This window comes from Schistocerca gregaria, unplaced genomic scaffold, assembly GCF_023897955.1.
Source record: "Schistocerca gregaria isolate iqSchGreg1 unplaced genomic scaffold, iqSchGreg1.2 ptg000281l, whole genome shotgun sequence".
Lineage (NCBI taxonomy): Eukaryota > Metazoa > Arthropoda > Insecta > Orthoptera > Acrididae > Schistocerca > Schistocerca gregaria.
The window spans coordinates 91738-118280 of record NW_026061774.1 but is presented as its reverse complement, the minus strand read 5'-3'; positions in this window follow the sequence as shown (position 1 = coordinate 118280).

Sequence of the window (26543 nt, the reverse complement as noted above, 5' to 3'; positions counted from 1 at the left end):
ATAGCCAGTAAGGAGTAGTACAATTCAAGTTTTAGGTATCGAATATTGAATTTTTAGCTGGCTTTGGTGCCTTGGATATGAGCTAGGACCTTACGATTCTGCATGAAATCAGGACTAGCAGCCGCGTTGCACGGGAGTATGTGAAAAGTGTTCATATGTAGTAAAAACCTGAGAAATCCGTCCATTTTCATCATTTGTTATCGAATCGACTGAAAGCCAGATCGTCACATTGGCCATTCTTCTCTCTGAAACGGTTGTACTTATCGTCTGCAAAGCTATGTCGTGTGCTGCGGTATGCGGAGACACTAAAATCATCATAGTGGAACACAGATGAAGCTTCAAAGTTGATGTAATAGCCAGTAATAAGTAGTACAATTCAAGTTTTAGGTATCGATTATTGACTTTTTAGCTGGCTTTGGTGCCTTGGACATGAGCTATGTCCTTAAGATTCTGCATGAAAGGAGGACTTGCAGCCGAGTTGCATGGGAGAATGTGAAAGGTGTTCATATGTAGTAAAAACCTGAGAAATCGGTCCTTTTTCGTCAGTTGTTATCGAATCAACTTGAAGCCAGATCGTCACATTGCCCGCTCTTGTCTCTGAAACGGTTGTACTTATCGTCTGCAAAGCTATGTCGCGTGCTGCGGTATGCGGAGTCACTAAAAGCACCATAGTAGAACACAGATGAAGCTTCTAAGTTGATGTAATAGCCAGTAAGAAGTAGTACAATTCAAGTTTTAGTTCTCGATTATTGCCTTTTTAACTGGCTTTGGTGCCTTGGACATGTGCTAGGACCATAACATTTTGCATGAAAGGAGGACTAGCAGCCGAGTTGCACGGGAGCATGTGAAAGGAGTTCATATGTAGTAAAAACCTGAGAAATCCGTCCGTTTTCGTAATTTATTATCGAATCGACTTAAACCAGTGAGTCACATTGGCCGCTCTTCTCTCTGAAACGGTTGTACTTATCGTCTGCAAAGCTATGTCGCGTGCTGCGGTATGCGGAGACACTAAAAGCACCATAGTAGAACACAGATTAAGCTTCTAAGTTGATGTAATAGCCAGTAAGAAGTAGTACAATTCAAGTTTTAGGTATCGATTATTGACTTTTTAGCTGGCTTTGGTGCCTTGGACATGAGCTATGTCCTTAAGATTCTGCATGAAAGGAGGACTAGCAGCCGAGTTGCATGGGAGAATGTGAAAGGTGTTCATATGTAGTAAAAACCTGAGAAATCGGTCCTTTTTCGTCAGTTGTTATCGAATCAACTTGAAACCAGATCGTCACATTGCCCGCTCTTGTCTCTGAAACGGTTGTACTTATCGTCTGCAAAGCTATGTCGCGTGCTGCGGTATGCGGAGTCACTAAAAGCACCATAGTAGAACACAGATGAAGCTTCTAAGTTGATGTAATAGCCAGTAAGGAGTAGTACAATTCAAGTTTTAGGTATCGAAAATTGACTTTTTAGCTGGCTTTGGTGCCTTGGACATGAGGTGGGACCTTATGATTGTTCATGAAAGGATTACTAGCAGCCGAGTGGCACGGGAGGATGCGAAAAGTGTTCATATGTAGTAAAAACCTGAGAAATCCGTCCGTTTTCGGAATATATTATCGAATCGACTTAAAGAAGTGCGTCACATTGGCCGCTCTTCTCTCTGAAACGGTTGTACTTATCGTCTGCAAAGCTATGTCGCGTGCTGCAGTATGCGGAGACACTAAAAGCACCATAGTAGAACACGGATGAAGCTTCTAAGTTGATGTGATAGCCAGTGAGAAGTAGTACAATTCAAGTTTTAGGTATCGATTATTGACTTTTTAGCTGGCTATTATGCCTTGGACATGAGCTAGGACCTTATGATTCTGCATGAAAGGAGGACTAGCAGCCGAGATGCATGGGAGAATGTGAATAGCGTTTATCTGTAGTAAAAAAATGAGAAATCCGTCCGTTTTCGTCATTTGTTATCGAATCGACTTAAAGCAGATCGTCACATTGGCCGCTCTTCTCTCTGAAACGGTTGTACTTATCGTCTGCAAAGCTATGTCGCGTGCTGCAGTATGCGGAGACACTAAAAGCACCATAGTAGAACACAGATGAAGCTTCTAAGTTGATGTGATAGCCAGTGAGAAGTAGTACAATTCAAGTTTTAGGTATCGATTATTGACTTTTTAGCTGGCTTTTATGCCTTGGACATGAGCTAGGACCTTATGATTCTGCATGAAAGGAGGACTAGCAGCCGAGATGCATGGGAGAATGTGAATAGCGTTTATCTGTAGTAAAAAAATGAGAAATCCGTCCGTTTTCGTCATTTGTTATCGAATCGACTTAAAGCAGATCGTCACATTGGCCGCTCTTCTCTCTGAAATGGTTGTACTTATCGTCTGCAAAGCTATGTCGCGTGCTGCGGTATGCGGAGACACTGAAAGCACCATAGTAGAACACAGATTAAGTTTCTAAGTTGATGTAATAGACAGTAAGAAGTAGTACAATTCAAGTTTTAGGTATCGATTATTGACTTTTTAGCTGGCTTTTCTGCCTTGGACATGAGCTAGGACCTTATGATTCTGCATGAAAGGAGGACTAGCAGCCGAGTTGCATGGGAGAATGTGAAAAGTGTTCATATGTAGTAAAAACCTGAGAAATCCGTCCGTTTTCGTCATTTGTTATCGAATCGACTTAAAGCCAGATCGTCACATTGGCCGCTCTTCTCTCTGAAACGGTTGTACTTATCGTCTGCAAAGCTATGTCGCGTGCTGCGGTATGCGGAGACACTAAAAGCACCATAGTAGAACACAGATGAAGGATCTAAGTTGATGTAATAGCCAGTAAGGAGTAGTACAATTCAAGTTTTAGGTATCGAATATTGACTTTTTAGCTGGCTTTGGTGCCTTGGACATGAGCTAGGACCTTAAGATTCTGCATGAAAGGAGGACTAGCAGCCGAGTTGCACGGGAGGATGCGAAAAGTGTTCATATGTAGTAAAAACCTGAGAAATCCGTCCGTTTTCGTAATTTATTATCGAATCGACTTAAAGCAGTGCGTCACATTGGCCGCTCTTCTCTTTGAAACGGTTGTACTTATCGTCTGCAAAGCTATGTCGCGTGCTGCAGTATGCGGAGACACTAAAAGCACCATAGCAGAACACAGATGAAGCTTCTAAGTTGATGTGATTGCCAGTGAGAAGTAGTACAATTCAAGTTTTAGGTATCGATTATTGACTTTTTAGCTGGCTTTTATGCCTTGGACATGAGCTAGGACCTTATGATTCTGCATGAAAGGACGACTAGCAGCCGAGATGCATGGGAGAATGTGAATAGTGTTCATATGTAGTAAAAAAATGAGAAATCCGTCCGTTTTCGTCATTTGTTATCGAATCGACTTAAAGCAGATCGTCACATTGGCCGCTCTTCTCTCTGAAACGGTTGTACTTATCGTCTGCAAAGCTATGTCGCGTGCTGCGGTATGCGGAGACACTAAAAGCACCATCGTAGAACACAGATGAAACTTCAAAGTTGATGTAATAACCAGTAAGAAGTAGTAAAATTCAAGGTTTAGGTATCGATTATTGACTTTATTGCTGGCATTGGTGCCTTGGACATGAGCTAGGACCTTACGATTCTGCATGAAAGGAGGACTAGCAGCAGCGTTGCACGGGAGTATGTGAAAAGTGTTCATATGTAGTAAAAACCTGAGAAATCCGTCCATTTTCGCCATTTGTTACCGGAGCGACTTAAAGCCAGTTCGTCACATTGGCCCCTCTTCTCTCTGAAACGGTTGTACTTATCGTCAGCAAAGCTATGTCGCGTGCTGCGGTATGCGGAAACACTAAAAGTAGCATAGTAGAACACAGATGAAGCTTCTAAGTTGATGTAATAGCCAGTAAGGAGTAGTACAATTCAAGTTTTAGGTATCGAATATTGACTTTTTAGCTGGCTTTGGTGCCTTGGACATGAGCTAGGACCTTAAGATTCTGCATGAAAGGAGGACTAGCAGCCGAGTTGCACGGGAGGTTGCGAAAAGTGTTCATATGTAGTAAAAACCTGAGAAATCCGTCCGTTTTCGTAATTTATTATCGAATCGATTTAAAGCAGAGCGTCACATTGGCCGCTCTTCTCTCTGAAACGGTTGTACTTATCGTCTGCAAAGCTATGTCGCGTGCTGCGGTATGCGGAGACACTAAAAGCACCATAGTAAAACACAGATGAAGCTTCAAAGTTGATGTAAAAGCCAGTAAGAAGTAGTACAATTCAAGATTTAGGTATCGATTATTGACTTTTTTGCTAGCTTTGGTGCCTTGGACATGAGCTAGGACCTTACGATTCTGCATGAAAGGAGGACTAGCAGCCGCGTTACACGGGAGTAAGTGAAAAGTATTCATATGTAGTAAAAACCTGAGAAATCCGTCCATTTTCGTCATTTGTTATCGAATCGACTTAAAGCCAGATCGTCACATTGGCCGCTCTTCTCTCTGAAACGGTTGTACTTATCGTCTGCAAAGCTATGTCGCGTGCTGCGGTATGCGGAGACACTAAAAGCACCATAGTAGAACACAGATGAAGCTTCAAAGTTGATGTAATAGCCAGTAAGAAGTAGTACAATTCAAGATTTAGGTATCGATTATTGACTTTTTACCCTTCTTTGGTGCCTTGGAGATGAGCTGGGGCCTTAAGATTCTGCATGAAACGAGGACTAGCTGCCGCGTTGCACGGGAGAATGTGAAAAGTGTTCATATGTATTAAAAACCTGAGGAATTCGTTCGTTTTCGTCATTTGTTATCGAATCGACTCAAAGCCAGATCGTCACATTGGTCGCTCTCCTCTCTTAAACGGTTGTACTTATCGTCTGCAAAGCTATGTCGCGTGCTGCGGTATGCGGAGACACTAAAATCACCATAGTGGAACACAGATGAAGCTTCTAAGTTGATGTAATAGCCAGTAAGAAGTAGTACAATTCAAGTTTTAGGTATCGATTATTGACTTTTTAGCTGGCTTTGGTGCCTTGGTCATGAGCTATGTCCTTAAGATTCAGCATGAAAGGAGGACTAGCAGCCGAGTTGCATGGGAGAATGTGAAAAGTGTTCATATGTAGTAAAAACCTGAGAAATCCGTCCGTTTTCGTCATTTGTTATCGAATCGACTTAAAGCCAGATCGTCACATTGGCCCCTCTTCTCTCTGAAACGGTTGTACTTATCGTCTGCAAAGCTATGTCGCGTGCTGCGGTATGCGGAGACACTAAAAGCACCATAGTAGAACACAGATGAAGGATCTAAGTTGATGTAATAGCCAGTAAGGAGTAGTACAATTCAAGTTTTAGGTATCGAATATTGACTTTTTAGCTGGCTTTGGTGCCTTGGACATGAGCTACTACCTTAAGATTCTGCATGAAAGGAGGACTAGCAGCCGAGTTGCACGGGAGGATGCGAAAAGTGTTCATATGTAGTAAAAACCTGAGAAATCCGTCCGTTTTCGTAATTTATTATCGAATCGACTTAATGCAGTGCGTCACATTGGCCGCTCTTCTCTTTGAAACGGTTGTACTTATCGTCTGCAAAGCTATGTCGCGTGCTGCAGTATGCGGAGACACTAAAAGCACCATAGCAGAACACAGATGAAGCTTCTAAGTTGATGTGATTGCCAGTGAGAAGTAGTACAATTCAAGTTTTAGGTATCGATTATTGACTTTTTAGCTGGCTTTTATGCCTTGGACATGAGCTAGGACCTTATGATTCTGCATGAAAGGAGGACTAGCAGCCGAGATGCATGGGAGAATGTGAATAGTGTTCATATGTAGTAAAAAAATGAGAAATCCGTCCGTTTTCGACATTTGTTATCGAATCGACTTAAAGCAGATCGTCACATTGGCCGCTCTTCTCTCTGAAACGGTTGTACTTATCGTCTGCAAAGCTATGTCGCGTGCTGCGGTATGCGGAGACACTAAAAGCACCATAGTAGAACACAGATGAAACTTCAAAGTTGATGTAATAACCAGTAAGAATTAGTAAAATTCAAGGTTTAGGTATCGATTATTGACTTTTTTGCTGGCTTTGGTGCCTTGGACATGAGCTGGGACCTTACGATTCTGCATGAAAGGAGGACTAGCAGCAGCGTTGCACGGGAGTATGTGAAAAGTGTTCATATGTAGTAAAAACCTGAGAAATCCGTCCATTTTCGCCATTTGTTACCGGAGCGACTTAAAGCCAGTTCGTCACATTGGCCCCTCTTCTCTCTGAAACGGTTGTACTTATCGTCAGCAAAGCTATGTCGCGTGCTGCGGTATGCGGAAACACTAAAAGTACCATAGTAGAACACAGATGAAGCTTCTAAGTTGATGTAATAGCCAGTAAGGAGTAGTACAATTCAAGTTTTAGGTATCGAATATTGACTTTTTAGCTGGCTTTGGTGCCTTGGACATGAGCTAGGACCTTAAGATTCTGCATGAAAGGAGGACTAGCAGCCGAGTTGCACGGGAGGATGCGAAAAGTGTTCATATGTAGTAAAAACCTGAGAAATCCGTCCGTTTTCGTAATTTATTATCGAATCGATTTAAAGCAGAGCGTCACATTGGCCGCTCTTCTCTCTGAAACGGTTGTACTTATCGTCTGCAAAGCTATGTCGCGTGCTGCGGTATGCGGAGACACTAAAAGCACCATAGTAAAACACAGATGAAGCTTCAAAGTTGATGTAAAAGCCAGTAAGAAGTAGTACAATTCAAGATTTAGGTATCGATTATTGACTTTTTTGCTAGCTTTGGTGCCTTGGACATGAGCTAGGACCTTACGATTCTGCATGAAAGGAGGACTAGCAGCCGCGTTACACGGGAGTAAGTGAAAAGTATTCATATGTAGTAAAAACCTGAGAAATCCGTCCATTTTCGTCATTTGTTATCGAATCGACTTAAAGCCAGATCGTCACATTGGCCCCTCTTCTCTCTGAAACGGTTGTTCTTATCGTCTGCAAAGCTATGTCGCGTGCTGCGGTATGCTGAGACACTAAAATCACCATAGTGGAACACAGATGAAGCTTCTAAGTTGATGTAATAGCCAGTGAGAAGCAGTACAATTCAAGTTTTAGGTATCGATTATTGACTTTTTAGCTGGCTTTGGTGCCTTGGACATGGGCTAGTACCTTAAGATTCGGCATGAAAGGAGGACTAGCAGCCGAGTTGCACGGGAGGATGCGAAAAGTGTTCATATGTAGTAAAAACCTGAGAAATCCGTCCGTTTTCGTAATTTATTATCGAATCGACTTAAACCAGTGCGTCACATTGGCCGCTCTTCTCTCTGAAACGGTTGTACTTATCGTCTGCAAAGCTATGTCGCGTGCTGCGGTATGCGGAGACACTAAAAGCACCATAGTAGAACACAGATTAAGCTTCTAAGTTGATGTAATAGCCAGTAAGAAGTAGTACAATTCAAGTTTTAGGTATCGATTATTGACTTTTTAGCTGGCTTTTATGCCTTGGACATGAGTTAGGACCTTATGATTCTGAATGAAAGGAGGACTAGCAGCCGAGATGCATGGGAGAATGTGAATAGTGTTCATATGTAGTAAAAAATGAGAAATCCGTCAGTTTTCGTCATTTGTTATCGAATCGACTTAAAGCAGATCGTCACATTGGCCGCTCTTCTCTCTGAAACGGTTGTACTTATCGTCTGCAAAGCTATGTCGCGTGCTGCGGTATGCGGAGACACTAAAAGCACCATAGTAGAACACAGATGAAACTTCAAAGTTGATGTAATAACCAGTAAGAAGTAGTAAAATTCAAGGTTTAGGTATCGATTATTGACTTTTTTGCTGGCTTTGGTGCCTTGGACATGAGCTAGGACCTTACGATTCTGCATGAAAGGAGGACTAGCAGCAGCGTTGCTCGGGAGTATGTGAAAAGTGTTCATATGTAGTAAAAACCTGCGAAATCCGTCCATTTTCGCCATTTGTTACCGGAGCGACTTAAAGCCAGTTCGTCACATTGGCCCCTCTTCTCTCTGAAACGGTTGTACTTATCGTCAGCAAAGCTATGTCGCGTGCTGCGGTATGCGGAAACACTAAAAGTACCATAGTAGAACACAGATGAAGCTTCTAAGTTGATGTAATAGCCAGTAAGGAGTAGTACAATTCAAGTTTTAGGTATCGAATATTGACTTTTTAGCTGGCTTTGGTGCCTTGGACATGAGCTAGGACCTTAAGATTCTGCATGAAAGGAGGACTAGCAGCCGAGTTGCACGGGAGGATGCGAAAAGTGTTCATATGTAGTAAAAACCTGAGAAATCCGTCCGTTTTCGTAATTTATTATCGAATCGATTTAAAGCAGAGCGTCACATTGGCCGCTCTTCTCTCTGAAACGGTTGTACTTATCGTCTGCAAAGCTATGTCGCGTGCTGCGGTATGCGGAGACACTAAAAGCACCATAGTAAAACACAGATGAAGCTTCAAAGTTGATGTAAAAGCCAGTAAGAAGTAGTACAATTCAAGATTTAGGTATCGATTATTGACTTTTTTGCTAGCTTTGTTGCCTTGGACATGAGCTAGGACCTTACGATTCTGCATGAAAGGAGGACTAGCAGCCGCGTTACACGGGAGTAAGTGAAAAGTATTCATATGTAGTAAAAACCTGAGAAATCCGTCCATTTTCGTCATTTGTTATCGAATCGACTTAAAGCCAGATCGTCACATTGGCCCCTCTTCTCTCTGAAACGGTTGTACTTATCGTCTGCAAAGCTATGTCGCGTGCTGCGGTATGCGGAGACACTAAAAGCACCATAGTAGAACACAGATGAAGGATCTAAGTTGATGTAATAGCCAGTAAGGAGTAGTACAATTCAAGTTTTAGGTATCGAATATTGACTTTTTAGCTGGCTTTGGTGCCTTGGACATGAGCTAGGACCTTAAGATTCTGCATGAAAGGAGGACTAGCAGCCGAGTTGCACGGGAGGATGCGAAAAGTGTTCATATGTAGTAAAAACCTGAGAAATCCGTCCGTTTTCGTAATTTATTATCGAATCGAATTAAAGCAGTGCGTCACATTGGCCGCTCTTCTCTTTGAAACGGTTGTACTTATCGTCTGCAAAGCTATGTCGCGTGCTGCAGTATGCGGAGACACTAAAAGCACCATAGTAGAACACAGATGAAGCTTCTAAGTTGATGTGATTGCCAGTGAGAAGTAGTACAATTCAAGTTTTAGGTATCGATTATTGACTTTTTAGCTGGCTTTTATGCCTTGGACATGAGCTAGGACCTTATGATTCTGCATGAAAGGAGGACTAGCAGCCGAGATGCATGGGAGAATGTGAATAGCGTTCATCTGTAGTAAAAAATGAGAAATCCGTCCGTTTTCGTCATTTGTTATCGAATCGACTTAAAGCAGATCGTCACATTGGCCGCTCTTCTCTCTGAAACGGTTGTACTTATCGTCTGCAAAGCTATGTCGCATGCTGCAGTATGCGGAGACACTAAAAGCACCATAGTAGAACACATATGAAGCTTCTAAGTTGATGTAATAGCCAGTAAGAAGTAGTACAATTCAAGTTTTAGGGATCGATTATTGACTTTTTAGCTGGCTTTTCTGCCTTGGACATGAGCTAGGACCTTATGATTCTGCATGAAAGGAGGACTAGCAGCCGAGTTGCATGGGAGAATGTGAAAAGTGTTCATATGTAGTAAAAACCTGAGAAATCCGTCCGTTTTCGTCATTTGTTATCGAATCGACTTAAAGCCAGATCGTCACATTGGCCGCTGTTCTCTCTGAAACGGTTGTACTTATCGTCTGCAAAGCTATGTCGCGTGCTGCGGTATGCGGAGACACTAAAAGCACCATAGTAGAACACAGATGAAGGATCTAAGTTGATGTAATAGCCAGTAAGGAGTAGTACAATTCAAGTTTTAGTTATCGAATATTGACTTTTTAGCTGGCTTTGGTGCCTTGGACATGAGCTAGGACCTTAAGATTCTGCATGAAAGGAGGACTAGCAGCCGAGTTGCACGGGAGGATGCGAAAAGTGTTCACATGTTGTAAAAACCTTAGAAATCCGTCCGTTTTCGTAATTTATTATCGAATCGACTTAAAGCAGTGCGTCACATTGGCCGCTCTTCTCTTTGTAACGGTTGTACTTATCGTCTGCAAAGCTATGTCGCGTGCTGCAGTATGCGGAGACACTAAAAGCACCATAGTAGAACACAGATGAAGCTTCTAAGTTGATGTGATTGCCAGTGAGAAGTAGTACAATTCAAGTCTTAGGTATCGATTATTGACTTTTTAGCTGGCTTTTATGCCTTGGACATGAGCTAGGACCTTATGATTCTGCATGAAAGGAGGACTAGCAGCCGAGATGCATGCGAGAATGTGAATAGTGTTCACATGTAGTAAAAAAATGAGAAATCCGTCCGTTTTCGTCATTTGTTATCGAATCGACTTAAAGCAGATCGTCACATTGGCCGCTCTTCTCACTGAAACGGTTGTACTTATCGTCTGCAAAGCTATGTCGCGTGCTGCGGTATGCGGAGACACTAAAAGCACCATAGTAGAACACAGATGAAGCTTCAAAATTGATGTAATAACCAGTAAGAAGTAGTAAAATTCAAGGTTTAGGTATCGATTATTGACTTTTTTGCTGGCTTTGGTGCCTTGGACATGAGCTAGGACCTTACGATTCTGCATGAAAGGAGGACTAGCAGCAGCGTTGCACGGGAGTATGTGAAAAGTGTTCATATGTAGTAAAAACCTGAGAAATCCGTCCATTTTCGCCATTTGTTACCGGAGCGACTTAAAGCCAGTTCGTCACATTGGCCCCTCTTCTCTCTGAAACGGTTGTACTTATCGTCAGCAAAGCTATGTCGCGTGCTGCGGTATGCGGAGACACTAAAAGTACCATAGTAGAACACAGATGAAGCTTCTAAGTTGATGTTATAGCCAGTAAGGAGTAGTACAATTCAAGTTTTAGGTATCGAATATTGACTTTTTAGCTGGCTTTGGTGCCTTGGACATGAGCTAGGACCTTACGATTCTGCATGAAAGGAGGACTAGCAGCCGCGTTACACGGGAGTAAGTGAAAAGTGTTCATATGTAGTAAAAACCTGAGAAATCCGTCCATTTTCGTCATTTGTTATCGAATCGACTTAAAGCCAGATCGTCACATTGGCCCCTCTTCTCTCTGAAACGGTTGTTCTTATCGTCTGCAAAGCTATGTCGCGTGCTGCGGTATGCGGTGAAACTAAAATCACCATAGTGGAACATTGCTGAAGCTTCTATGTTGATGTAATAGCCAGTAAGAAGTTGTACAATTCAAGATTTAGGTATCGATTATTGACTTTTTTGCTGGCTTTGGTGCCTTGGACATGATCTAAGACCTTACGATTCTGCATGAAAGTAGGACTAGCAGCCGTGTTAAACGGGAGAATGTAAAAAGTGTTCATATGTAGTAAAAACCTTAGAAATCCGTCCGTTTTCTTCATTTATTATCGAATCGACTTAAAGCCAGATCGTCACATTGGCCGCTCTTCTCTCTGAAACGGTTGTACTTATCGTCTGCAAAGCTATGTCGCGTGCTGCGGTATGCGGAGACACTAAAAGCACCATAGTAGAACACAGATGAAGCTTCAAAGTTGATGTAATAGCCAGTAAGAAGTAGTACAATTCAAGATTTAGGTATCGATTATTGACCTTTTTGCTGTCTTTGGTGACTCGGACATGAGCTAGGACCTTACGATTCAGCATGAAAGAACGACTAGCAGCCGAGTTGCACGGGAGAATGTAAAAATTGTTCATATGTAGTAAAAAACTGAGAAATCCGTCCGTTTTCGTCATTTGTTATCGTATCGACTTAAAGCCAGATCGTTACATTGGCCGCTCTTCTCTCTGAAACGGTTGTACTTATCGTCTGCAAAGCTATGTCGTGTGCTGCGGTATGCGGAGATACATAAAGCACCATAGTAGAACACAGATAAAGCTTCTAAGTTGATGTAATAGCCAGTAAGAAGTAGTACAATTCAAGTTTTAGGTATCGATTATTGACTTTTTAGCTGGCTTTGGTGCCTTGGACATGAGCTAGGACCTTAAGATTCTGCATGATAGGAGGAATAGCAGCCGAGTTGCACGGGAGTACGTGAAAAGTGTTTATATGTAGTAAAAACCTGAGAAATCCGTCCATTTTCGTCATTTGTTATCGAATCGACTTAAAGCCAGATCGTCACATTGGCCGCTCTTCTCTCTGAAACGGTTGTACTTATCGTCTGCAAAGCTATGTCGCGTGCTGCGGTATGCGGAGACACTAAAATCACCATAAATGAACACAGATGAAGCTTCTAAACTGATGTAATAGCCAGTAAGAAGTAGTACAATTCAAGTTTTAGGTAACGATTATTGACTTTGTAGCTGGCTTTGGTGCCTTGGACATGAGCTAGGACCTTAAGATTCTGCATGAAAGGAGGACTAGCAGCCGAGTTGAACGGGAGAATGCGAAAAGTGTTCATGTGTAGTAAAAACCTGAGAAATCCGTCCGTTTTCGCAATTTATTATCGAATCGACTTACAGCCAGATCGTCACATTGGCAGCTCTTCTCTCTGAAACGGTTGTACTTATCGTCTGCAAAGCTATGTCGCGTGATGCGGTATGCGGAGACACTAAAAGCACCATAGTAGAACACAGATTAAGCTTCTAAGTTGATGTAATAGCCAGTAAGAAGTAGTATAATTCAAGTTTTAGGTATCGATTATTGACTTTTTGCTGGCTTTGGTGCCTTGGACATGAGGTAGGACCTTAAGATTCTGCATGAAAGGAGAGCTAGCAGCCGAGTTGCAAGGGAAAATATTAAAAGTGTTCATATGTAGTAAAAACCTGAGAAATCCGTTCGTTTTCGTCATTTGTTATCGAATCGACTTAAAGCCAGATCGTCACATTGGCCACTCTTCTCTCTGAAACGGTTGTACTTATCGTCTGCAAAGCTACGTCGCGTGCTGCGGTATGCGGAGACACTAAAAGCACTATAGTAGAACACAGATGAAGCTTCTAAGTTGATGTAATAGCCAGTAAGGAGTAGTACAATTCAAGTTTTAGGTATCGATAATTGACATTTTAGCTGGCTTTGGTACATTGGACATGAGCTAGGATCTTAAGATTCTGCATGAAAAGAGGACTAGCAGCCGCGTTGCACGGGAGTTTGTGATAAGTGTTTATATGTAGTAAAAACGTCAGAAATCCGTCCATTTTCGTCATTTGTTATCGAATCGACTTAAAGCCAGATCGTCACATTGGCCGCTCCTCTATCTGAAACGGTTGTACTTATCGTCTGCAAAGCTATGTCGCGTGCTGCGGTATGCGGAGGCACTAAAATCACCATAGTGGAACACAGATGGAGCTTCTAAGTTGATGTAATAGCCAGTAAGAAGTAGTACAATTCAAGTTTTAGGTAACGATTATTGACCTTTTAGCTGGCTTTGGTGCCTTGGACATGAGCTAGGACCTTAAGATTCTGCATGAAAGGAGGACTAGCAGCCGAGTTGAACGGGAGAATGCGAAAAGTGTTCATGTGTAGTAAAATCCTGAGATATCTGTCCGTTTACGTAATTTATTACCGAATCGACTTCAAGCCAGATCGTCACATTTGCCCCTCTTCTCTCTGAAACGGTTGTACTTATCGTCTGCAAAGCTATGTCGCGTGCTGCGGTATGCGGAGGCACTAAAATCACCATAGCGGAGCACAGATGGAGCTTCTAAGTTGATGTAATAGCCAGTAAGAGGTAGTACAATTCAAGTTTTAGGTATCGATAATTGACTTTTTAGCTGGCTTTGGTGCCTTGGTCATGATCTATGTCCTTAAGATTCTGCATGAAAGGAGGACTAGCAGCCGAATTGCATGGGAGAATGTGAAAAGTGTTCATATGTAGTAAAAACCTGAGAAATCCATCCGATTTCGTCATTTGTTATCGAATCAACTTGAAGCCAGATCGTCACATTGGCCGCTCTTCTCTCTGAAACGGTTGTACTTATCGTCTGCAAACCTATGTCGCGTGATGCGGTATGCGGAGACACTAAAAGCACCATAGTAGAACACAGATGAAGCTTCTAAGTTGATGGAATAGCCAGTAAGGAGTAGTACAATTCAAGTTTTAGGTATCGAATATTGAATTTTAGCTGGGTTTGGAGCCTTGGACATGAGCTAGGAACTTAAGATTCTGCATGGAAGGAGGACTAGCAGCCGAGTTGCACGGGAGGATGCGAAAAGTGTTCATATGTAGTAAAAACCTGAGACATCCGTCCGTTTTCGTAATTTATTATCGAATCGACTTAAAGCAGTGCGTCACATTGGCCGCTCTTCTCTCTGAAACGGTTGTACTTATCGTCTGCAAAGCTATGTCGGGTGCTGCGGTATGCGGAGACACTAAAAGTACCATAGTAGAACACAGATTAAGCTTCTAAGTTGATGTAATAGCCAGTAAGAAGTAGTACAATTCAAGTTTTAGGTATCGATTATTGACTTTTTAGCTGGCTTTTCTGCCTTGGACATGAGCTAGGACTTTATGATTCTGCATGAAAGGAGGACTAGCAGCCGAGTTGCATGGGAGAATGTGAAAAGTGTTCATATGTAGTAAAAACCTGAGAAATTCGTCCGTTTTCGTCATTTGTTATCGAATCGACTTAAAGCCAGATCGTCACATTGGCCGCTCTTCTCTCTGAAACGGTTGTACTTATCGTCTGCAAAGCTATGTCGCGTGCTGCGGTATGCGGAGACACTAAAAGCACCATAGTAGAACACAGATGAAGCTTCTAAGTTGATGTAATAGCCAGTCAGAAGTAGTACAATTCAAGTTTTAGGTATCGATTATTAACTTTTTAGCTGGCTTTGGTGCCTTGGACCTGAGCTAGGACCTTAAGATTCTGCATGAAAGGAGGACTAGCAGCCGAGTTGATCGGGAGTATGTGAAATGTGTTCATATGTAGTAAAAACCTGAGAAATCCGTCCGTTTTCGTCATTTGTTGTCGAATCAACTTGAAGCCAGATCGTCACATTGGCCGCTCTTCTCTCTGAAACGGTTGTACTTATCGTCTGCAAAGCTATGTCGCGTGCTGCGATATGCGGAGACACTAAAAGCACCATAGTAGAACACAGATAAAGCTTCTAAGTTGATGTAATAGCCAGTAACGAGTAGTACAATTCAAGTTTTAGGTATCGAATATTGACTTTTTAGCTGGCTTTGGTGCCTTGGACATGAGCTAGGACCTTAAGATTCTGCATGAAAGGTGGACTAGCAGCCGAGTTGCACGGGAGGATGCGAAAAGTGTGCATATGTAGTAAAAACCTGAGAAATCCGTCCGTTTTCGTAATTTATTATCGAATCGACTTTTAGCCAAATCGTCACATTGGACGCTCTTCTCTCTGAAACGGTTGTACTTATCGTCTGCAAAGCTAAGTCGCGTGCTTCGGTATGCGGAGACACTAAAAGCACTATAGTAGAACACAGATGAAGCTTCTAAGTTGATGTAATAGCCAGTAAGGAGTAGTACAATTCAAGTTTTAGGTATCGATAATTGACATTTTAGCTGGCTTTGGTACATTGGACATGAGCTAGGACCGTAAGATTCTGCATGAAAGGAGGACTAGCAGCCGTGTTGCACGGGAGTATGTGATAAGTGTTTATATGTAGTAAAAACCTGAGAAATCCGTCCATTTTCGTCATTTGTTATCGAATCGACTTAAAGCCAGATCGTCACATTGGCCGCTCCTCTTTCTGAAACGGTTGTACTTATCGTCTGCAAAGCTATGTCGCGTGCTGCGGTATGCGGAGACACTAAAATCACCATAGTGGAACACAGATGGAGCTTCTAAGTTGATGTAATAGCCAGTAAGAAGTAGTACAATTCAAGTTTTAGGTAACGATTATTGACCTTTTAGCTGGCTTTGGTGCCTTGGACATGAGCTAGGATCTTAAGATTCTGCATGAAAGGAGGACTAGCAGGCGAGTTGAACGGGAGAATGCGAAAAGTGTTCATGTGTAGTAAAATCCGGAGAAATCTGTCAGTTTACGTAATTTATTACCGAATCGACTTCAAGCCAGATCTTCACATTGGCCGCTCTTCTCTCTGAAACGGTTGTACTTATCGTCTGCAAAGCTATGTCGCGTGCTGCGGTATGCGGAGACACTTAAAGCACCATAGTAGAGCACAGATTAAGCTTCTAAGTTGATGAAATAGCCAGTAAGAAGTAGTACAATTCAGGTTTTAGGTATCGACTATGGACTTTTTGCTGGCTTTGGTGCCTTGGACATGAGCTAGGACCTTAAGATTCTGCATGAAAGGAGGACTAGCAGCCGAGTTGCAAGGGACAATGTTGAAAGTGTTCATATGTAGTAAAAACCTAAGAAATCCGTTCGTTTTTGTCATTTGTTATCGAATCGACTTAAAGCCAGATCGTCACATTTGCCCCTCTTCTCTCTGAAACGGTTGTACTTATCGTCTGCAAAGCTATGTCGCGTGCTGCGGTATGCGGAGGCACTAAAATCACCATAGCGGAACACAGATGATGCTTCTAAGTTGATGTAATAGCCAGTCAGAAGTAGTACAATTCAAGTTTTAGTTATCGATAATTGACTTTTTAGCTGGCTTTGGTGCCTTAAGATTCTGCATAAAAGGCGTACTAGCAGCCGAATTGCATGGGAGAATGTGAAAAGTGTTCATATGTAGTAAAAACCTGAGAAATCCGTCCGATTTCGTCATTTGTTATCGAATCAACTTGAAGCCAGATCGTCACATTGGCCGCTCTTCTCTCTGAAACGGTTGTACTTATCGTCTGCAAAGCTATGTCGGGTGATGCGGTATGCGGAGACACTAAGAGCACCATAGTAGAACACAGATGAAGCTTCTAAGTTGATGGAATAGCCAGTAAGGAGTAGTACAATGCAAGTTTTAGGTATCGAATATTGACTTTTTAGCTGGGTTTGGAGCCTTGGACATGAGCTAGGACCTTAAGATTCTGCATGGAAGGAGGAATAGCAGCCGAGTTGCACGGGAGGATGCGAAAAGTGTTCATATGTAGTAAAAACCTGAGAAATTCGTCCGTATTCGTAATTTATTATCGAATCGACTTAAAGCAGTGCGTCACATTGGCCGTTTTTCTCTCTGAAACGGTTGTACTTATCTTCTGCAAAGCTATGTCGCGTGCTGCGGTATGCGGAGACACTAAAAGTACCATAGTAGAACACAGATTAAGCTTCTAAGTTGATGTAATAGCCAGTAAGAAGTAGTACAATTCTAGTTTTAGGTATCGATAATTGACTTTTTAGCTGGCTTTGGTGCCGTGGTCATGAGCTATGTCCTTAAGATTCTGCATGAAAGGAGGACTAGCAGCCGAGTTGCATAGGAGAATGTGAAAAGTGTTCATATGTAGTAAAAACCTGAGAAATCCATCCGTTTTCTTCATTTGTTATCGAATCGACTTGAAGCCAGATCGTGACATTGTCCGCTCTTCTCTCTGAAACGGTTGTACTTATCGTCTGCAAAGCTATGTCGCGTCCTGCGATATTCGGAGACACTAAAAGCACCATAGTAGAACACAGATGAAGCTTCTAAGTTGATGTAATAGCCAGTAAGGAGTAGTACAATTCAAGTTTTAGGTATCGAATATTGACTTTTTAGCTGGCTTTGGTGCCTTGGACATGAGCTAGGACCTTAAGATTCTGCATGAAAGGAGTACTAGCAGCCGAGTTGCACGGGAGGATGCGAAAAGTGTGCATATGTAGTAAAAACCTGAGAAATCCGTCCGTTTTCGTAATTTATTATCGAATCGACTTAAAGCAGTGCGTCACATTGGCCGCTCTTCTCTCTGAAACGGTTGTACTTATCGTCTGCAAAGCTATGTCGCGTGCTGTGGTATGCGGAGACACTAAAAGCACCATAGTAGAACACAGATTAAGCTTGTAAGTTGATGTAATAGATAGTTAGAAGTAGTACAATTCAGGTTTTAGGTATCGATTATGGACTTTTTGCTGGCTTTGGTGCCTTGGACATGAGCTAGGACCTTAAGATTCTGCATGAAAGGAGGACTAGCAGCCGAGTTGCAACGGACAATGTTAAAAGTGTTCATATGTAGTAAAAACCTGAGAAATCCGTTCGTTTTTGTCATTTGTTATCGAATCGACTTAAAGCTAGATCGTCACATTTGCCCTCCTTCTCTCTGAAACGGTTGTACTTATCGTCTGCAAAGCTATGTCGCGTGCTGCGGTATGCGGAGGCACTAAAATCACCATAGCGGAACACAGATGAAGCTTCTAAGTTGATGTAATGGCCAGTAAGAAGTAGTACAATTCAAGTTTTAGGTATCGATAATTGACTTTTTAGCTGGCTTTGGTGCCCTGGTCATGATCTATGTCTTTAAGATTCTGCATGAAAGGAGGACTAGCAGCCGAATTGCATGGGAAAACGTGAAAAGTGTTCATATGTAGTAAAAACCTGAGAAATCCGTCCGATTTCGTCATTTGTTATCGCATCAACTTGAAGCCAGATCGTCACATTGGCCGCTCTTCTCTCTGAAACGGTTGTACTTATCGTCTGCAAACCTATGTCGCGTGATGCGGTATGCGGAGACACTAAAAGCACCATAGTAGAACACAGATGAAACTTCTAAGTTGATGGAATAGCCAGTAAGGAATAGTACAATTCAAGTTTTTAGGTATCGAATATTGACTTTTTAGCTGGCTTTGGTGCCTTGGACATGAGCTAGGACCTTAAGATTCTGCATGAAAGGAGGACTAGCAGCCGAGTTGCACGGGAGGATGCGAAAAGTGTTCATATGCAGTAAAAACCTGAGATATCCGTCCATTTTCGTAATTTATTATCGAATCGACTTAAAGCAGTGCGTCACATTGGCCGCTCTTCTCTCTGAAACGGTTGTACTTATCGTCTGCAAAGCTATGTCGCGTGCTGCGGTATGCGGAGACACTAAAAGCACCATAGTAGAACACAGATTAAGCTTCTAAGTTGATGTAATACCCAGTAAGAAGTAGTACAATTCAAGTTTTAGGTATCAACTATTGACTTTTTAGCTGGCTTTTCTGCCTTGGACATGAGCTAGGACTTTATGATTCTGCATGAAAGGAGGACTAGCAGCCGAGTTGATCGGGAGTAGGTGAAAAGTGTACATATGTAGTAAAAACCTGAGAAATCCGTCCGTTTTCGTCATTTGTTATCGAATCAACTTGAAGCCAGATCGTCACATTGGCCGCTCTTCTCTCTGAAACGGTTGTACTTATCGTCTGCAAAGCTATGTCGCGTGCTGCGATATGCGGAGACACTAAAAGCACCATAGTAGAACACAGATTAAGCTTCTAAGTTGATGTAATAGCCAGTAAGGAGTAGTACAATTCAAGTTTTAGGTATCGAATATTGACTTTTTAGCTGGCTTTGGGGCCTTGGACATGAGCTAGGACCTTAAGATTCTGCATGAAAGGAGGACTAGCAGCCGAGTTGCACGGCAGGATGCGAAAAGTGTGCATATGTAGTAAAAACCTGAGAAATCCGTCCGTTTTCGTAATTTATTATCGAATCGACTTAAAGCAGTGCGTCACATTGGCCGCTCTTCTCTCTGAAACGGTTGTACTTATCGTCTGCAAAGCTATGTCGCGTGCTGTGGTATGCGGAGACACTAAAAGCACCATAGTAGAACACAGATTAAGCTTCTAAGTTGATGTAATAGATAGTTAGAAGTAGTACAATTCAGGTTTTAGGTATCGATTATGGACTTTTTGCTGGCTTTGGTGCCTTTGACATGAGCTAGGACCTTAAGATTCTGCATGAAAGGAGGACTAGCAGCCGAGTTGCAAGGGACAATGTTAAAAGTGTTCATATGTAGTAAAAACCTGAGAAATCCGTTCGTTTTTGTCATTTGTTATCGAATCGACTTAAAGCCAGATCGTCACATTTGCCCCTCTTCTCTCTGAAACGGTTGTACTTATCGTCTGCAAAGCTATGTCGCGTGCTGCGGTATGCGGAGGCACTAAAATCACCATAGCGGAACACAGATGAAGCTTCTAAGTTGATGTAATAGCCAGTAAGAAGTAGTACAATTCAAGTTTTAGGTATCGATAATTGACTTTTTTGCTGGCTTTGGTGCCCTGGTCATGATCTATGTCTTTAAGATTCTGCATGAAAGGAGGACTAGCAGCCGAGTTGCATGGGAGGATGCGAAAAGTGTGCATATGTAGTAAAAACCTGAGAAATCCGTCCGTTTTCGTAATTTATTATCGAATCGACTTAAAGCAGTGCGTCACATTGGCCGCTCTTCTCTCTGAAACGGTTGTACTTATCGTCTGCAAAGCTATGTCGCGTGCTGTGGTATGCGGAGACACTAAAAGCACCATAGTAGAACACAGATCAAGCTTCTAAGTTGATGTAATAGATAGTTAGAAGTAGTACAATTCAGGTTTTAGGTATCGATTATGGACTTTTTGCTGGCTTTGGTGCCTTTGACATGAGCTAGGACCTTAAGATTCTGCATGAAAGGAGGACTAGCCGCCGAGTTGCAAGGGACAATGTTAAAAGTGTTCATATGTAGTAAAAACCTGAGAAATCCGTTCGTTTTTGTCATTTGTTATCGAATCGACTTAAAGCCAGATCGTCACATTTGCCCCTCTTCTCTCTGAAACGGTTGTACTTATCGTCTGCAAAGCTATGTCGCGTGCTGCGGTATGCGGAGGCACTAAAATCACCATAGCGGAACACAGATGAAGCTTCTAAGTTGATGTAATAGCCAGTAAGAAGTAGTACAATTCAAGTTTTAGGTATCTATTATTGACTTTTTAGCTGGCTTTGGTGCCTTGGACATGAGCTAGGACCTTAAGATTCTGCATGAAAGGAGGACTAGCAGCCGAGTTGCACGGGAGGATGCGAAAAGTGTTCATATGTAGTAAAAACCTGAGAAATCCGTCCGTTTTCGTAATTTATTATCGAATCGACTTAAAGCAGTGCGTCACATTGGCCGCTTTTCTCTCTGAAACGGTTGTACTTATCGTCTGCAAAGCTATGTCGCGTGCTGCGGTATGCGGAGACACTAAAAGCACCATAGTAGAACACAGATTAAGCTTCTAAGTTGATGTAATACCCAGTAAGAAGTAGTACAATTCAAGTTTTAGGTATCAACTATTGACTTTTTAGCTGACTTTTCTGCCTTGGACATGAGCTAGGACTTTATGATTCTGCATGAAAGGAGGACTAGCAGCCGCGTTGCACGGGAGTATGTGAAAAGTGTTCATATGTAGTAAAAACCTGAGAAATCCGTCCATTTTCGTCATTTGTTATCGAATCGACTTAAAGCCAGATCGTCACATTGGCCCTTCTTCTCTCTGAAACGGTAGTACGTATCGTCTGCAAAGCTATGTCGCGTGCTGCCGTATGCGGAGACACTTAAAGCACCATAGTAGAACACAGATGAAGCTTCTAAGTTGATGTAATAGCCAGTCAGAAGTAGTACAATTCAAGTTTTAGGTATCGATTATTGACTTTTTAGCTGGCTTTGGTGCCTTGGACCTGAGCTAGGACCTTAAGATTCTGCATGAAAGGAGGACCAGCAGCCGAGTTGATCGGGAGTATGTGAAAAGCGTTCATATGTAGTAAAAACCTGAGAAATCCGTCCATTTTCGTCACTTGTTATCGAATCGACTTAAAGCCAGATCGTCACATTGGCCGCTCTTCTCTCTGAAACGGTTGTACTTATCGTCTGCAAAGCTATGTCGCGTGCTGCGGTATGCGGAGACACTAAAAGCACCATAGTAGAACACAGATTAAGCTTCTAAGTTGATGTAATAGCAAGTAAGAAGTAGTACAATTCAAGTTTTAGGTATCGATTATGGACTTTTTGCTGGCTTTGGTGCTTTGGACATGAGCTAGGACCTTAAGATCCTGCATGAAAGGAGGATTAGCAGCCGCGTTGCACGGGAGTATGTGAAAAGTGTTTATTTGTAGTAAAAACCTGAGAAATCCGCCCATTTTCGTCATTTGTTATCGAATCGACTTAAAGCCAGATCGTCACATTGGCCGCTCCTCTATATGAAACGGTTGTACTTATCGTCTGCAAAACTATGTCGCGTGCTGCGGTATGCGGAGGCACTAAAATCACCATAGTGGAACACAGATGAAGCTTCTAAGTTGATGTAATAGCCAGTAAGAAGAAGTACAATTCAAGTTTTAGGTAACGATTATTGACTTTTTAGCTGGCTTTGGTGCCTTGGACATTAGCTAGGACCTTAAAATTCTGCATGAAAGGAGGACTAGCAGCCGAGTTGAACGGGAGAATGCGAAAAGTGTTCATGTGTAGTAAAATCCTGAGAAATCTGTCCGTTTACGTAATTTATTATCGAATCGACTTAAAGCCAGATCGTCACATTGGTGGCTCTTCTCTCTGAAACGGTTGTACTTATCGTCTGCAAAGCTATGTCGCGTGCTGCGGTATGCGGAGACACTAAAAGCACCATAGTAGAACACAGATTAAGCTTCTAAGTTGATGTAATAGTCAGTAAGAAGTAGTACAATTCAAGTTTTAGGTATCGATTATGGACTTTTTGCTGGCTTTGGTGCCTTGGACATGAGCTAGGACCTTAAGATTCTGCATGAAAGGAGGACTAGCAGCCGAGGTGCAAGGGACAATGTTAAAAGTGTTCATATGTAGTAAAAACCTGATAAATCCGTTCGTTTTTGTCATTATTATCGAATCGACTTAAAGCCAGATCGTCACATTGGTCGCTTTTCTCTCTGAAACGGTTGTACTTATCGTCTGCAAAGCTATGTCGCGTGCTGCGGTATGCGGAGACACTAAAATAACCATAGTGGAACACAGATGAAGCTTCTAAGTTGATGTAATAGCAAGTAAGAAGTAGTACAATTCAAGTTTTAGGTATCGATTATTGACTTTTTAGCTGGCTTTGGTGCCTTGGACATGAGCTAGGACCTTAAGATTCTGCATGAAAGGAGGACTAGCAGCTGCGTTGCACGGGAGTATGTGAAAAGTGTTCATATGTAGTAAAAACCTGAGAAATCCGACCGTTTTCGTAATTTATTATCGAATCGACTTAAAGCAGTGCGTCACATTGGCCGCTCTTCTCTCTGAAACGGTTGTACTTATCGTCTGCAAAGCTATGTCGCGTGCTGCGGTATGCGGAGACACTAAAAGCACTATAGTAGAACACAGATTAAGCTTTTAAGTTGATGAAATAGCCAGTAAGAATTAGTACAATTCAAGTTTTAGGTACCGATTATGGACTTTTTGCTGGCTTTGGTGCCTTGGACACAGGCTAGGACCTTAAGATTCTGCATGAAAGGAGGACTAGCAGCCGAGTTGCAAGGGAGAATGTGAAAAGTGTTCATATGTAGTAAAAACGTGAGGAATCCGTCCGTTTTCGTAATTTATTATCGAATCGACTTCAAGCAGTGCGTCACATTGGCCGCTCTTCTCTCTGAAACGGTTGTACTTATCGTCTGCAAAGCTATGTCGCGTGCTGCGGTATGCGGAGACACTAAAAGCACTATAGTAGAACACAGATTAAGCTTCTAAGTTGATGTAATAGCCAGTAAGAAGTAGTACAATTCAAGTTTTAGGTATCGATTATTGACTTTTTAGCTGGCTTTGGTGCCTTGGACATGAGCTAGGACCTTAAGATTCTGCATGAATGGAGGACTAGCAGCCGAGTTGCACGGGAGGATGTGAAAAGTGTTCATATGTAGTAAAAACCTGAGAAATCCGACCGTTTTTGTAATTTATTATCGAATCGACTTAAAGCAGTGCGTCACATTGGCCGCTCTTCTCTCTGAAACGGTTGTACTTATCGTCTGCAAAGCTATGTCGCGTGCTGCGGTATGCGGAGACACTAAAAGCACCATAGTAGAACACAGATTAAGCTTCTAAGTTGATGTAATAGCCAGTAAGAAGTAGTACAATTCAAGTTTTAGGTATCGATTATTGACTTTTTAGCTGGCTTTGATGCCTTGGACATGAGCTAGGACCTTAAGATTCTGCATGAATGGAGGACTAGCAGCCGAGTTGCAAGGGAGAATGTGAAAAGTGTTCATATGTAGTAAAAACGTGAGGAATCCGTCCGTTTTCGTAATTTATTATCGAATCGACTTCAAGCAGCGTGTCACATTGGCCGCTCTTCTCTCTGAAACGGTTGTACTTATCGTCTGCAAAGCTATGTCGCGTGCTGCGGTATGCGGAGACACTAAAAGCACCATAGTAGAACACAGATTAAGCTTCTAAGTTGATGTAATAGCCAGTAAGGAGTAGTACAATTCAAGTTTTAGGTATCGAATATTGACTTTTTAGCTGGCTTTGGGGCCTTGGACATGAGCTAGGACCTTAAGATTCTGCATGAAAGGAGGACTAGCAGCCGCGTTGCATGGGAGGATGTGAAAAGTGTTCATATGTAGTAAAAACCTGAGAAATCCGACCGTTTTCGTAATTTATTATCGAATCGACTTAAAGCAGTGCGTCACATTGGCCGCTCTTCTCTCTGAAACGGTTGTACTTATCGTCTGCAAAGCTATGTCGCGTGCTGTGGTATGCGGAGACACTAAAAGCACCATAGTAGAACACAGATTAAGCTTCTAAGTTGATGTAATAGATAGTTAGAAGTAGTACAATTCAGGTTTTAGGTATCGATTATGGACTTTTTGCTGGCTTTGGTGCCTTTGACATGAGCTAGGACCTTAAGATTCTGCATGAAAGGAGGACTAGCAGCCGAGTTGCAAGGGACAATGTTAAAAGTGTTCATATGTAGTAAAAACCTGAGAAATCCGTTCGTTTTTGTCATTTGTTATCGAATCGACTTAAAGCCAGATCGTCACATTTGCCCCTCTTCTCTCTGAAACGGTTGTACTTATCGTCTGCAAAGCTATGTCGCGTGCTGCGGTATGCGGAGGCACTAAAATCACCATAGCGGAACACAGATGAAGCTTCTAAGTTGATGTAATAGCCAGTAAGAAGTAGTACAATTCAAGTTTTAGGTATCGATAATTGACTTTTTTGCTGGCTTTGGTGCCCTGGTCATGATCTATGTCTTTAAGATTCTGCATGAAAGGAGGACTAGCAGCCGAGTTGCATGGGAGGATGCGAAAAGTGTGCATATGTAGTAAAAACCTGAGAAATCCGTCCGTTTTCGTAATTTATTATCGAATCGACTTAAAGCAGTGCGTCACATTGGCCGCTCTTCTCTCTGAAACGGTTGTACTTATCGTCTGCAAAGCTATGTCGCGTGCTGTGGTATGCGGAGACACTAAAAGCACCATAGTAGAACACAGATCAAGCTTCTAAGTTGATGTAATAGATAGTTAGAAGTAGTACAATTCAGGTTTTAGGTATCGATTATGGACTTTTTGCTGGCTTTGGTGCCTTTGACATGAGCTAGGACCTTAAGATTCTGCATGAAAGGAGGACTAGCCGCCGAGTTGCAAGGGACAATGTTAAAAGTGTTCATATGTAGTAAAAACCTGAGAAATCCGTCCGTTTTCGTATTTTATTATCGAATCGACTTAAAGCAGTGCGTCACATTGGCCGCTTTTCTCTCTGAAACGGTTGTACTTATCGTCTGCAAAGCTATGTCGCGTGCTGCGGTATGCGGAGACACTAAAAGCACCATAGTAGAACACAGATTAAGCTTCTAAGTTGATGTAATACCCAGTAAGAAGTAGTACAATTCAAGTTTTAGGTATCAACTATTGACTTTTTAGCTGACTTTTCTGCCTTGGACATGAGCTAGGACTTTATGATTCTGCATGAAAGGAGGACTAGCAGCCGCGTTGCACGGGAGTATGTGAAAAGTGTTCATATGTAGTAAAAACCTGAGAAATCCGTCCATTTTCGTCATTTGTTATCGAATCGACTTAAAGCCAGATCGTCACATTGGCCCTTCTTCTCTCTGAAACGGTAGTACGTATCGTCTGCAAAGCTATGTCGCGTGCTGCCGTATGCGGAGACACTTAAAGCACCATAGTAGAACACAGATGAAGCTTCTAAGTTGATGTAATAGCCAGTCAGAAGTAGTACAATTCAAGTTTTAGGTATCGATTATTGACTTTTTAGCTGGCTTTGGTGCCTTGGACCTGAGCTAGGACCTTAAGATTCTGCATGAAAGGAGGACCAGCAGCCGAGTTGATCGGGAGTATGTGAAAAGCGTTCATATGTAGTAAAAACCTGAGAAATCCGTCCATTTTCGTCATTTGTTATCGAATCGACTTAAAGCCAGATCGTCACATTGGCCGCTCTTCTCTCTGAAACGGTTGTACTTATCGTCTGCAAAGCTATGTCGCGTGCTGCGGTATGCGGAGACACTAAAAGCACCATAGTAGAACACAGATTAAGCTTCTAAGTTGATGTAATAGCAAGTAAGAAGTAGTACAATTCAAGTTTTAGGTATCGATTATGGACTTTTTGCTGGCTTTGGTGCTTTGGACATGAGCTAGGACCTTAAGATTCTGCATGAAAGGAGGACTAGCAGCCGAGTTGCAAGGGAGAATGTGAAAAGTGTTCATATGTAGTAAAAACGTGAGGAATCCGTCCGTTTTCGTAATTTATTATCGAATC